The following is a 13,022-nucleotide window of genomic DNA, read 5'->3' on the forward strand; positions in this document are numbered from 1 at the left end:
AGTGTAGGATCTCCCTTTCTCCCAACTTCTTTCCCTCACAGGACAAAATTCTGGACAGGAAGCTTGTCTTATGCACCAACATGTACTCATCTGCTAACTCTGCTGCCCTTCTCACTTTCCGAACTTGCTGTTCCTCCACATGAATTCTTATCATCTCTGGAAGTGAGTTTTTAAACTCCTTCAGCAGAATAATCTCTCTTCGAGCCTCATAGGTCTTATCTATCTTTAAGGCTCATATGATTATGTTTGATTCTTTGAAGCTCAACATAAGTCTGACCTAGTTCCTTCTTTATGTTTCTGAACCATTGTCTATATGCTTCTGGTACCAATTCATAAGCACTCAAAATAACCTGTTTGACCTCTTCATAATCTCCTGACCCCTCATCTAACAGTGCAGCAAATACCTCACGAGCTCTGCCTACCAGTTTAGTCTGAACTAGCATTACCAATAATTCCTCGGACCATTCCATCTGTCTAGCCAATTTTTCAAATGAAATAAAGAAGGCTCCAACATCTTTCTCATCAAAATGTGGTAGAGTTTTGACATATTTGTATATATCACTACCTTCTCTTTTAATCTCTATCCTGTTAACTAGACTTTGCTGACTAGGTCACAACTTCTCCAGTTCAAATTATCTCTTTTTTTGCTCAGCTACGAATCTTCTCTCTTTCTTCTCTCTCTCTTTGTTCAGCTGAGTACCTTCTCTCTCTTTTTTCCTCTCATTTTTGTTCATCTTCTAAGTCCATTTTCCTCAATTGTAATTTAAGCCTTTTTACCTCTATTCACTTGTCTGTTTCTCTGACACACCTACGTGATTGAGTAATTCCTTTACCATTTCAGCTTTACCTTTGTCTTTGGTTACACTCAAATCTAACTACTTTGCTAATTCAAAGAGTATGGTCTTTTATTTTCTTCCTAAACTTTCTTGGCAAATCTGGGAATCATCTTCAAACCTCAGAACCTCTTTAGCAATTTTAAGACCCATTTCTCTCACTTTTAATTTAACCAACCACACGTAACTGAAATTAAACAAATTGTCTCACCTTTGTTTCATTTAAATATCTAGGACACTAAGCTGCAAGTGTTTAAATCTACTTGGCTTTTTTTTTGTACCCCAAATCTATTCAAATTTGACCTACTCTCAGACTGTTTCTGTCTGAACCTGTTCAAATCATGGACAAAAGTCCCCAAACCGTTATGACACAGTGTAAACCTCTCTGCTAATTTAAACCTGACACACAGAGAAACTGTGTCTGTAACAGCTGTAATCTGTTAAATTTCAAGTGGAAAAGAACTATCCCAGAGGTCACTATTTAAAGTAAAAATTAACAACTTTATTCTTTAAGTCAAAGAGAGAACACTAAAACAAATATTTAAACACATTTCTCTTAAACCTATCTTTTACCTCCCACTCTACAATATTGGTCCAATAAAAAAACCCCGATTAAGATTTACAAAAAAAGTTTCAAAACCAGCCAGATTTGTCGATTCTCCTTTGTAGATTTCACTCTGTAGATTTTTCTCTGGGTTTTCCCAGGTTGTCTCTTCTTTGTCTTTGCTACGCAAGTTTTCTTATGAAGAGGTACCTTTCAGAGAGCTATTTGGCTAGCAGTCTATACTTGTTGGTTTTCTTGGCAGTTCTCCCACTAACTGTTCAAAATGTCTGGCTTTATACCCCAAAACATCAGATCATTTCATTAGTTTGATGTCATCAAAACATTAAATTCAAATTTGATTGGATTTTGGTATCTTGGGGCATAATTTAAACTGATTGGCCAAATTCAAATTGGATTGGATTTTGGTATCTTGGGGCATAATTTAAACTGATTGGCCAATTTTGAATTTGTTGTGTACCGTGGCAACTCAGCTGCACTATTGGTTTCACAGTCAAATGTTACATTTTAATTCTTTCAGCACACTCTGTGCCTCTCTAAGTCTGTGCCAGCTTCCAGTCTCTCTTAAAGGTACAGTACACACCTACACCTTCATAACACTTTAAGTTTGAGAGTCTTAGTTGGATTCACGCTCTTGGAAGAGACGGTTGGAGGTTCAGTTCAGATGCAAGCTTTGAGCAAGTAACCTAGGATACTCACCGGTGTGGTACTCCTAATAAGATGTTCAATCAGGATCCCATTTATATCAGGCTTATTTCCGATATGTAAATGACACATTTGCGATATTTTAATCTGATATTCTTCACACCTTAATAAACTCTATTCTGTGCTCAATTTACTATTGAAATAGAGCAGTCAAATTAGCACCCTTTTTTCAATGTATTTAGTTGAGAATTCTGAGAGTGGTTGAGAGTTCTTAACCACTCTCTACCAAAAGCCTTCTTTCACTGATCAGTATGCATATTGGAATTCCGATAGTCATGCTAAATCTTATTGGCAACCTCATAAATAGGGCCCTAGCTGTCTGCTCTCTGTGGGAACTTGAACTGAGATAGAGCATTTCCAAACTACCCTGTGTGATAATGAATGCCCTGACCAAATCATCATTCAGCATGTATCTAGAAAACTCAAGAAGGGGCCTACATCCCTAATTTTGGCCCTTAGCAGTGCCCATTCTATCTTGGATTACACTAGAAGGGGAAGGTGTGTCAAAAATGTGAACGACAGCTGAAGCTTCTTGCTACTATGCAATAAATCCGCAAGTGGTTTTCTCTGTGAACGGAATACTGCCATCAAGCCCAAAAAAACTATTCGCTTACTACACAAGTGAATAATGTGATAAATGAGTTTCGGTGCCAGTGTGATGCCAGGTATGTCAAGGTAAAGACGCCATAGACCCAGAGGACCATAGGACAGAGGGAAAGATTGAGTTTAGCCTGACTATCATGATTCAAGCAAGGGTCAAGATTGAGAAGTTGGGTCCTTCATAGTGGCCTCATAGTGAGACTGCCAGGTAAATAAGCAGTATGTCATAATGACTGACAGACCATAACAAACATTTGGTCCCATTGACCAATCAAAGCAGAAAGCATGCCATTCATGTTCAACCAGTCTGTGCTTGCAAACTTCAGAAAAGTATATCCATCATTAGATATGGTTATACCATTGGAAATCATTTATTAAATACTCCAGAACATACCATTGGAATCCAGTTCAAGATCTTTAGCTGGGTTTGCAATGTGCTGTAGTTGCACGTTCCAGAAACAATGTGTATAAATCCACAGGACCCTGTTTTGTGTAGGCAAGATTAATTTCTACATACATTATATCTTCTTTTAAAGAAAAAGGGATTGTGGAGACAGCCAAACTCTCCTGTTTCCTCTATGCTGCTTGGCCACCCAACTTCTCAGATGTTCCCTGCCTGCCATTGCCATACTGACACACCGACCTCTGGTTCCAGCTGCCACTAGTATACAGAGACCTCAGAGGTCTGCAGTGGGGAAAAAAAAATATAGGGAATGTAGGCTGTGAGGAAAGAGTAAGGAGGGTGGGACTAATTTGATAGATCTTTCAAATGCCTTGGGTAAAATAATTTCCTTCTGTACTGTCCTCAACAAACCTATTGTTATTTAATTGGGTCTGGTGCGTGAATTGGAATTACATAAGAAAAGTCCCACTTTTGGTTAACCATGAAGCATTGAGATATTTATAATGGCTGCAGTCTAAATGTCTTAATCCTGTTGCTACGGGACAGGAATCTCACAGCATCCTGTGATGCTGTATTTTTTTTCCCTTTTCTTTTTTTACCCCCACACTCCAGCCTAACTGCGGTAGTGCTTATTGTTGTCCCCAGCCCCCATGGTGTGTGTGTGTGTGTGTGTGCGGGTGTGAGACACAGTGAGAGACACAAGGTGCATGAATCTTTATTCACTTTCCACCACCAGGAAGAAAGGAAACACCCGAGTGCCCAGTGACGAGCAGTGCCCTTCACATCAAAGGGCAATGCTGTGTGATCAAACAGTGAAGGGGAGGGTAGGGACTAAATCAAAATAGAGGTGGAGGGAGAAATGATGCACTCCACTCCCTGCGGCGCCCACCTCTCCCTGAACAATTCTGTTTCTTTTTTTTTATTATTTTTTTTTCTCTCCGCCTAAGTGCGGTAGTGCTTATTTTTATTCCCCAGCACCCATAGTGTGTGTGTGTGCAGGTGTGAGACACAGTGAAAAGACACAAAGTGCACGAATCTTTATTCAATTTCCACCACCAGGAAGATAGGAAAGACACCTGAGTGGCCAGTGACAAGCACTGCCCTTCAAACCACAGGGCAATGCTGTGTGAGCAAAACAGTGAAGGGGAGGGTAGGGACTAAATCAAAATAGAGGTGGAGGGAGAAATGATGCACTCCACTCCCTGCGGCGCCCACCTCTCCCTGAACAATTCTGTTTCTTTTTTTTTTCTTTTTTTTTCTTCTTTACTGCCCTTAATTCCCTGTTTATTTTTTTTTTTTCCTTCTTTTTTTTGTGAGCAAAACAGTGAAGGGGGACACTCCTGTTTATTATTTTTTTCTTTTTTCTTTTTGTGTGTGTGCAGGTGTGAGACACAGTGAAAAGACACAAAGTGCACAAATCTTTATTCAATTTCCACCACCAGGAAGATATGAAAAACACCCGAGTGGCCAGTGACAACAATTCTGTTTCTAACTGTCAGCCAGGGGTCAGTGATTGGACCAGATTAACAAGCCCAGTCAGAGAACTCATCGTCTGTGAGGTCCACCTGGCTGACCTTGTTACAGTCACTACAGTTAGGATCCAATAGGGAAGGCATACAGAACGGTGGTCTTTATTTCAAACGAAATGGAGTATAAAACCAGGATGTCTTTCTAAAACTGGTTAGACCACAACTGGAATACTATGAGCAGCTTTGATGTCCTTGTCTGAGGAAATGATACACTTGATATTTTTTTAATGGTTCCTTTACCTTAATTAGTTTGTCCAGTTTTGGATTACTTGGATACTCCTCGCATGCAACTCTGATACCTATCATGTTATTCCAGCCATTAGGTTTGTTTCATGCACCACCTTATTTTTAATTATTTTGGAATTATCTATCTGCCTCAACTAATCAGATTACTGGCCATTCCTTCACTAGCTGTTCACCTGTTTACACTTTACTCACACCACCTGACACTTTTGATCACCTACAGAGACTTATTATTCAGCCTGTCGACACTCCACTCACACCATTTGTACAATCTTTTGATCTCTCTGCCTACACTTCATGTGCCTGTATGCTTCCCTTCACTTAACCTGATGAAGGGGCAGCGCTCCGAAAGCTTGTGATTTCAAATAAACCTGTTGGACTATCACCTGGTGTCAGGTGACTTCTGACCTTGTCCACCCCAGTCCAACACTGGCATCTCCACGCCATGAAAGATATACGAGCATGGAAGCAAATGGAGATTTCACTGGTTTCCTCATTTTCCCCTATCCCCATCTTATTCCAGTTCAACCTTCCATCTCAGCACCATCTTCATGACCTGTCCATCTTCCTTCCCATCTGTCAGCTCCACCTTCCCCTTTGACTCCATCATCTGCAGTCCTCACTTTCACCTAGAATTGGAGGCAGTCCAGAGAAGGTTACTAGGTTAATACAGGTATGAATAGATTTTCTTCCGAAGAGAGGTTGAGTATGTTGGGCCTGTATTCATTGGAAATTTGAAGAATCAGAAGAGATTTTGTTGAAATATATAAGAAATTTAGGGGCTTGACGAGGTAGATGCAGAGAAGCTGTTTCTCCTTGTGGGATGATAAAGGCTTGGACGGAATAGTCTCAGATTAAGGGATTGCACATTTAAGACAGAGATGGTAAGGAATTCCCTCTCTCAGAAGGTTAACAATCTGTGGAATTCTTTACCATAGAGGGCTGTCAAAACTGGGTCATTAAATATATTCAAGGCTGAGACAGATTTTTAATAAGTAAGGGAATGGGGATAAGACAGGAAAGTGTTGATGATTATCAGGTCAGCCATGATCTCGTTGAATGGTAGAGCATTCTTGGAGCATTGAATGGTCTAATTCTGCTCCTGTGTCTTCTGGTCTTATTCTGCTTATCCATCTCACACAGGCCTTCATATCCTGGATCCACAAATCTACCTACAGACTACAAAACGACAATCCAGGAACCAATTCACCGATCCCAAATTGCAGAGATTGGATTGAAATTATTAGCTACGATAGGTTGTGTGTAAAGTGTGATGAAAGCCACATTGTCTTTTTCTGCATTTAATGGAAGGGTCTATGGCTCCATGAAGGACAAGCAAAGACAAGGACAAATAGCTAAAACCTACATTTCTGTAGTGGTTTTCAAGGTCTCAGGACAATGTCATAATGTATGAATGTAACAGCCAATTTGTGAATGGTAAGATCCCACAAACGAGAGTAAAGTGAATGATCATCCGATTTTAATGACTTTTCTTTGTTATTCACTGACAGATCTAGCCAGGATCATTCCGGAATGTGAAGATATGACTGTCTTCTTTCCTCCGCTCCCTCACTCCAGATTGTCTTTTTGAACATTTCTCCCTTGCCCTCTTCACCAATAGCAATCTAGTCAATTTATCAATAACTTGGACTAAAATGCTGATGACGTTATATATTTAATAGAAACCCATCTGGTTTAAAATGTCCTTTGGGGAACAAAATCTACTATCCTTACATGAGCTGGCCTACCTGTGACTCTAGGCTACAGAAATGACAGACCCTCTGAAATAGCCAAACAAAGCACTCAGATGTGTCAAAACTGCGACAGGAAACCTGAAAAAAAAACAGACAGAACCCCGTTAATTGACCTGTGCACAAGACACGCCCTTTTCTGGTGCCAAACTTGGGTAATCTGAGTCACAGGCTCTTCAAGCCGGACAAGTCATACTCATGGAATCGTACCTTACAATGTCCCATCACCACTATCACCATCCCTGGGTATGGCCTGTCCTAATGGCAAGGCAGATCCACAAACCTTGCAACACCGTGGAATGGATTCAAGCGGAATTTACCCTGGGAGTCCCCAGTATTGACTCTGGACCCCATGAAGTCTCGTGGTATCAGTCATATGTAGGCAATGAAATCTGCTGTTTACTCCCCTTGGCTGACCAGTCCTTATACTTCCTGTCATTTGGAAAAAAGCACAGAGGCTGACAAGGGCCACAGGACGTACTCTGGATGGGGATCTCAATGTCCACCACCATCAGGAGCTTGGCTGCACCATTCCTGACTGAGGTGATCAAATCCAGCTGGACTGGATTTGTGGCAGATGGTGAGGGAACCAACAAGAGGGAAAAACAGAATTGAATTGAATTGAATTTATTGTCCTGTGTACCGAGGCACAGTGAAAAGCTTTGTCTTGCGAGCGACACAGGCAGATCACAGAGTTAAGTAGCACAGATAGTAAATAATAGGTAAACAGCAGCAAAAACAGGCGAATGCTAAGAGTTTGTGAGTCCATTCAGTATTCTAACAACAGTCGGGTAGAAACTGTTTCGAAACCGGTTGGTGCCTGTGTTGAGGCTTCTGTACCTTCTGTACCTTCTCCCCAAAGGTAGAGGTTGTAGAAAAACATTGCCAGGGTGGGATGGATCTTTGAGAATGCTGGAGGCCTTTCCTTGACAGCGGGTCTGGTAGATGGATTCTATAGATGGGCCTTTGTAATTGTCTGGGCCAAGTTCCCCACTCTCTGTAACTGTCTCTGATCTTGAATGGTACAGTCGCCATACCAGGTAGTGATACATCCAGACAGAATGCTCTCAATGGCACACCTATAAAAGTTGGCAAGGGTATTCACCGTCATACCAAATTTCCTCAGCTGCCTGAGGAAGAAGAGACGTTGTTGGGCCTTTGTAACCAGTGCATCCACATGAAGAGTCCAAGAAAGCTTGTTGTGGATGACCACTCCCAGGAGCTATACACTCTCCACTCGTTCCACCTCTGTGCTGTTAATATGTAGGGGGGGCATGAGTAACATCCCGCCAAAAGTCAATAATGAGTTCCTTGGTTTTGCCGACATTGAGAGCTAGGTTGTTCTCAGTGCACCATTTTTCCAGGTCTTCCACCTCCCGTCTGTAGTCTGTTTCATCGCCATCGGAGATTTGACTGACTATGGTGGTTTCATCAGCGAACTTGTAAATGGCATTAGTCTGGTATTTGGCGACACAGTCATGGGTATGCAGTGAGTACAGTAGGGGGTTGAGCACACACCCTTCGGGGGCTCCAGTATTGAGTGTTAGTGACGATGAAACATTGTGCCCAATCTTCACTGATTGTGGCCTGTGGGTCAGAAAACTGAGGATCCAGTTGCAGAGAGTGGGGCTTAGTCCGAGATCACTGAGTTTAGTAATCAGTCTCCAGGGGATAATAGTGTTGAAGGCTGAACTGTAGTCAATGAGTAGGATTCTTAAGTAACTGTTCTTGGTGTCAAGATGTTCTGGGGAGGAGTGAAGGGCAAGTGATATGGCATCTGACGTGGATCCTGTTGGTCCAATAGGCAAATTAGAGTGGGTCAAGGATAGTGGGGAGGCTGGAGTTGATTAATGCCATGGCCAGAGTTGAAATGTGTGGTGCTGGAAAAGCGCAGCAGGCCACGCAGCATCCGAGGAGCAGGAGAATCAATGTTTTGGGCATAAGCCCTTCTTCAGGAATGAGGGAATGAAGAAGGGCTAATGCCCGAAACTTCGATTCTCCTGCTCCTCGGACACTGCCTGGCCTGCTGCGCTTTTGCAGCATCACACTTTTCAACTCTGGTCTCCAGCATCTGCAGTCCTCACTTTCTCCTAAAGCCATGACCAGCCTTTCAAAGCACTTCATGACCACTGAAGTTAGGGCCACTGGACGGTAGTCATTGAGACATGTTGCATGAGCATTCTTAGGCACAGGGATGATGCTGGCCCTCTTGAAACAGGCAGGGACAGTGGCCTGCTGCAGGGAGAGGTTGAACATGTCCGAGAGGACTTCTGCCAGTTGATCTGCGCATGCTCTGAGTGCATGGCCTGGTACTCCTTCTGGTCCCATCGCTTTCCTTGGATTCAAATGAAAGAAAACTGATCTGACCTCAGATGCAGTGATTGTTGGGATAGGTTCGTCAGGACTTGTTGGAATAGGTGTTACCTCTCCGCTGAAATTCTGCTCAAAGCGAACATCGAAGGTGTTGAGACGATGTGGGAGGGATGTGTCATTGTCTGCTATCTTGCACTGTCTCTTTTTAGAACATGTGATGTCATTCAGTCCTTGCCATAGTCGCCGGGTGTCTGTCTGGGTCTCTGGTGGGCGGCATGGTGGCACAGTGGTTAGCACTGCTGCCTCACAGCGCCAGAGACCCGGGTTCAATTCCCGCCTCCGGCGACTGACTGTGTGGAGTTTGCACATTCTCCCCGTGTCTGCGTGGGTTTCCTCCGGGTGCTCCGGTTTCCTCCCACAGTCCAAAAATGTGTAGGTCAGGTGAATTCGCCATGCTAAATTGCCCGTAGTGTTAGGTAAGGGGTAGATTCATCCAGGGGTTCCTGTGGGGGAACACACAGATTGACTTCCTCAGTATGCAGCCCTCCACACACTTGCTGATAAAGTCTGTGACGGTGGTGACGTACTTGTCTAAGGTTCCTGTGGCCTGTTTGAACATGGCCCAATCAGCCGATTCCAGACAGTACCAGAGTTGATCCTCTGCCTCCTCCAACCAGCACTGGACCTGTATCCACAAGGGAGTCTCCTGCTTGAGCTTTTGCCTGTAAGCCGGCATTGTGGTCGGAGTTCCTGAAATGAGGGCGGGGGGATGGAGCGGTAGGCATCCTTCACAGTGGTGTAGCAGCAGTCTGAAATGTTCGGGCCCCTGGTGGGGCAGGTAACATTCTGGTGGTACTTGGGCAACACCTTCCTTCGATTGGCTTGATTGAAGTTGCCGGTCACAATAAACAGGGCCTCAGGGTGTTCCATCTCCAGGGTGTTAGTGGGGGAGTACAGCACATCCAGAGCTTCCTCAACCTTTTCTTGTGGCGGTATGTACACAGCAGTTAGTATAGCAGCGGTACATTCCTGTGGTAGATAGAAGGGGCGGCATTTGATGGTGAGGAATTCAGGGTTTGGGGAGCAATGGCTGCCCAGGGGTTCCAATGTCCGTGCACCACAAGTTATTGATTAAAAGAGCAAACCCCTCCACCCTTTGTCTTATCCAAGGACGCTGTACAGTCAGTAGGATGAATAGAAAAACCATCAGCCTGAAGTGCACAGTGGGAATGGATGGGTTGAGCCAGGTTTCTGTGAAGCAGAGTGCGCAGCAGTCCCACAGTTCACGTTGGAAGCTGAGCCGTGATCGGAGTTTGTCCATCTTGTTCTCCAGAGATTATACATTTGCTGGGAGTAAGCTAGGAAGGGGGGGTCTTGAAACTGCGTAGCTGACCCCACTGCCTCGCAGGCGACTTCGTCCTCACCAATCATAACAGCATCGGCAGGAGGAACCACCAAGGGTTTTTATGATCACTTTCCTTGGTCCATCAGGTTTACTGTGGGTTTCAACAACATGTAGCAATTCTAGGAACAGACCATTTCCAATGTTCTTTGTTAAAGCAAAGTATGCCACGGAAAATACTGCAAAAATCTTCTCACACTGTGCTCACAAGTTAATTCCTTTCACATGGAATGGTCCAAAGATCAGACCAGAACAGAGCATGTGATCAGTGAACACAGTCTAAACTTTGAGTTAGTGATCTATCGACCTCCTTGAGTTAGCTACACGTTTACTGTGAGAGAAGCTGTTTTATACTCATCCCATAGATGCTGAACATCCGAAGTCTTGACATTATCCAGTCTCCAGCAAGTGATCAATTTAACCAATCGCCAACATCACAAACATGTCATGTTTTCCACATTGCTTTGATAATTAATTTATTAAGACTTGATTGTGTCCGTTTGGAAAGACACTTATCTCTTGCCTGAAATGAGCCCTGACATAAAACTTAACTTGCACACGATGTTCACCATTTTTATATCACCAAATCAACCGTCTGATTTTCATACAGCACAAGTCCATGGCAATCACAGTAGTCCACACTGAAAATCTGATTCAGTATCTGTTTTAAACAAAACTTAAGGATTTACATGTATTTGGAAAGGCAAGGACTGATTAGGAATAGTCAACATGGCTTTGTGCGTGGGAAATCATGTCTCACAAACTTGATTGAGATTTTTGAAGAAGTAACAAAGAGGATTGATGAGGGCAAAGTGGTGGATGTGATCTACATGGACTTCAGTAAGGCGTTCAACATGGTTCTGCTGGTACACTAGTTAGCAAGATTAAATCACATGGCATACAGGGAGATCTAGCCATTTGGATACAGAAGTGGCTCATAGGTAGGCGACAAGGAGTTGCTTTTCAGACTGGAGGCCCGTGACCAACGGTGTTCCACAAGGAATGGTGCTGGGTCCACTGCTTTTTGTCATTTATATAAATGATTTGGATGTGAACATAGGAGGTATAGTTAGTATGTTTGGTGGTGTAGTGGACAGCAAAAAAGGTTACCTTAGAGTACAACAGGACCTTGGGCTGAAGAGTGACAGATGGAGTTTAATTTAGATAAATGTGAGGTGCTGAAATTTGGAAAGGCAAATATGGCAGGCCTTATACACTTAATGGTCAGGTCCCAGGAGTGTTGCTTAACAAAGACACCTTGGAGTGCAGGTTCATAGCTCCTTGAAAGTGGAATCTCAGGTAGATAGGATCGTGAAGAAGGTGTTTGGTGTACTTGCCTTTCTTGTTCAGTGCATTGAGTATAGGAGTCGGGAGGTCATGTACATGAAATTGGTTAGGTCACTTTTGGAATACTAGGTGCAGTTCTGCTCTCCCTGCAGTAGAAAGGATTTGAGCTATAGGAAGAGGCTGAATAGACTGGGGCTTTTTTCCCCTGGAGCATTGGAGGCTGAGGGGTGACCTTAAAGAGGTTTATAAAATCATCATCGATAGAGTGAATAGCCAAAGTCTTTTCCCTGGTGTGGGGAGTTCAAAACTAGAGGGAATAGGTTTAAGGTGAGAGGGGAAAGATTGAAAAGAGACCTAAGGATAAATGTTTTCACACAGAGGGTGGTGTGTGTATGGAATGAGCTGCCTGAGGAAGTGGTGGAGGCTGCAGTTACAAAGTCTCATCTACCTGACAACATGGAGAATTGTCCAAATATGTCTTGTCCCTAAATTTCAGGACAAATCCAAACCATCCAATTAGGCCATGTCTAAGGCCATCTTGATCATCCCACCACCATAATTTGAGATATTCGCTGGTGATTACACGATGTTCAGCACCATTCACGACTCCTCAGATCCTGAAGCAGTCCACGTCTAAATGCAGCAAGGCCTGGATAACATTCAGTCTTGAGCTGATCAGCATGAAATAACATTCACCTCACACGGTGCCGGGTGGTCTCCTCACCACCTGGAGGTTACCTTCGGTGTCGGCATCCAGGTATTCCAGCAGCTCGGCAGCTGGTCTCGTCTAGGAGTGGTGATCTCTGCTCTTTGACCCAGCATCGTGGTCTCACCCTGGATGCATCTTCCAGCTATTCCATCATCTTTAATCAAATTTCTCTGAGCCCAGGAGCTGAACTGTGATGAACTTTGTCTTAATTTTACTTTATTTTATCAATACGTATGAGTTTTTTCATTAATATAAGCACCGTGTTGGGGGGACTTATAAAACTTGTCATTGTTTTATTCATGTAAAAGTACACATGACAATAAATTTCTATTCTATTCTGTCCTATTCTATTCTATTTCAATGACCATCTCCAACTGGAAATCATCTGAGCCATGTCCCCAGTAATTAAAGCTATGACAATAGCTGAATCTCCCACCAGCAACATCTAAGTGGTTACCATCAACCAGAAGCTTAAATGATCCAGATATATTAATATTGTGCTATCAGAGGCTGAGAATCCTGCACTAAATATCTCACCTTCTTTCTCCCTGATGCATGTCCCTATCAACAAAGCACAAATCATCAGCCCTCGATGTTGTGCCTATCTTTTTTCCGCTCTAATACCAAACTAACCTACATACCCTTCATTTTACTATCATCCAAGAGTCGCTTAAATCTCCCTAAT

This window comes from Chiloscyllium punctatum, chromosome 4, assembly GCF_047496795.1.
Source record: "Chiloscyllium punctatum isolate Juve2018m chromosome 4, sChiPun1.3, whole genome shotgun sequence".
In the NCBI taxonomy this organism is placed as follows: domain Eukaryota; kingdom Metazoa; phylum Chordata; class Chondrichthyes; order Orectolobiformes; family Hemiscylliidae; genus Chiloscyllium; species Chiloscyllium punctatum.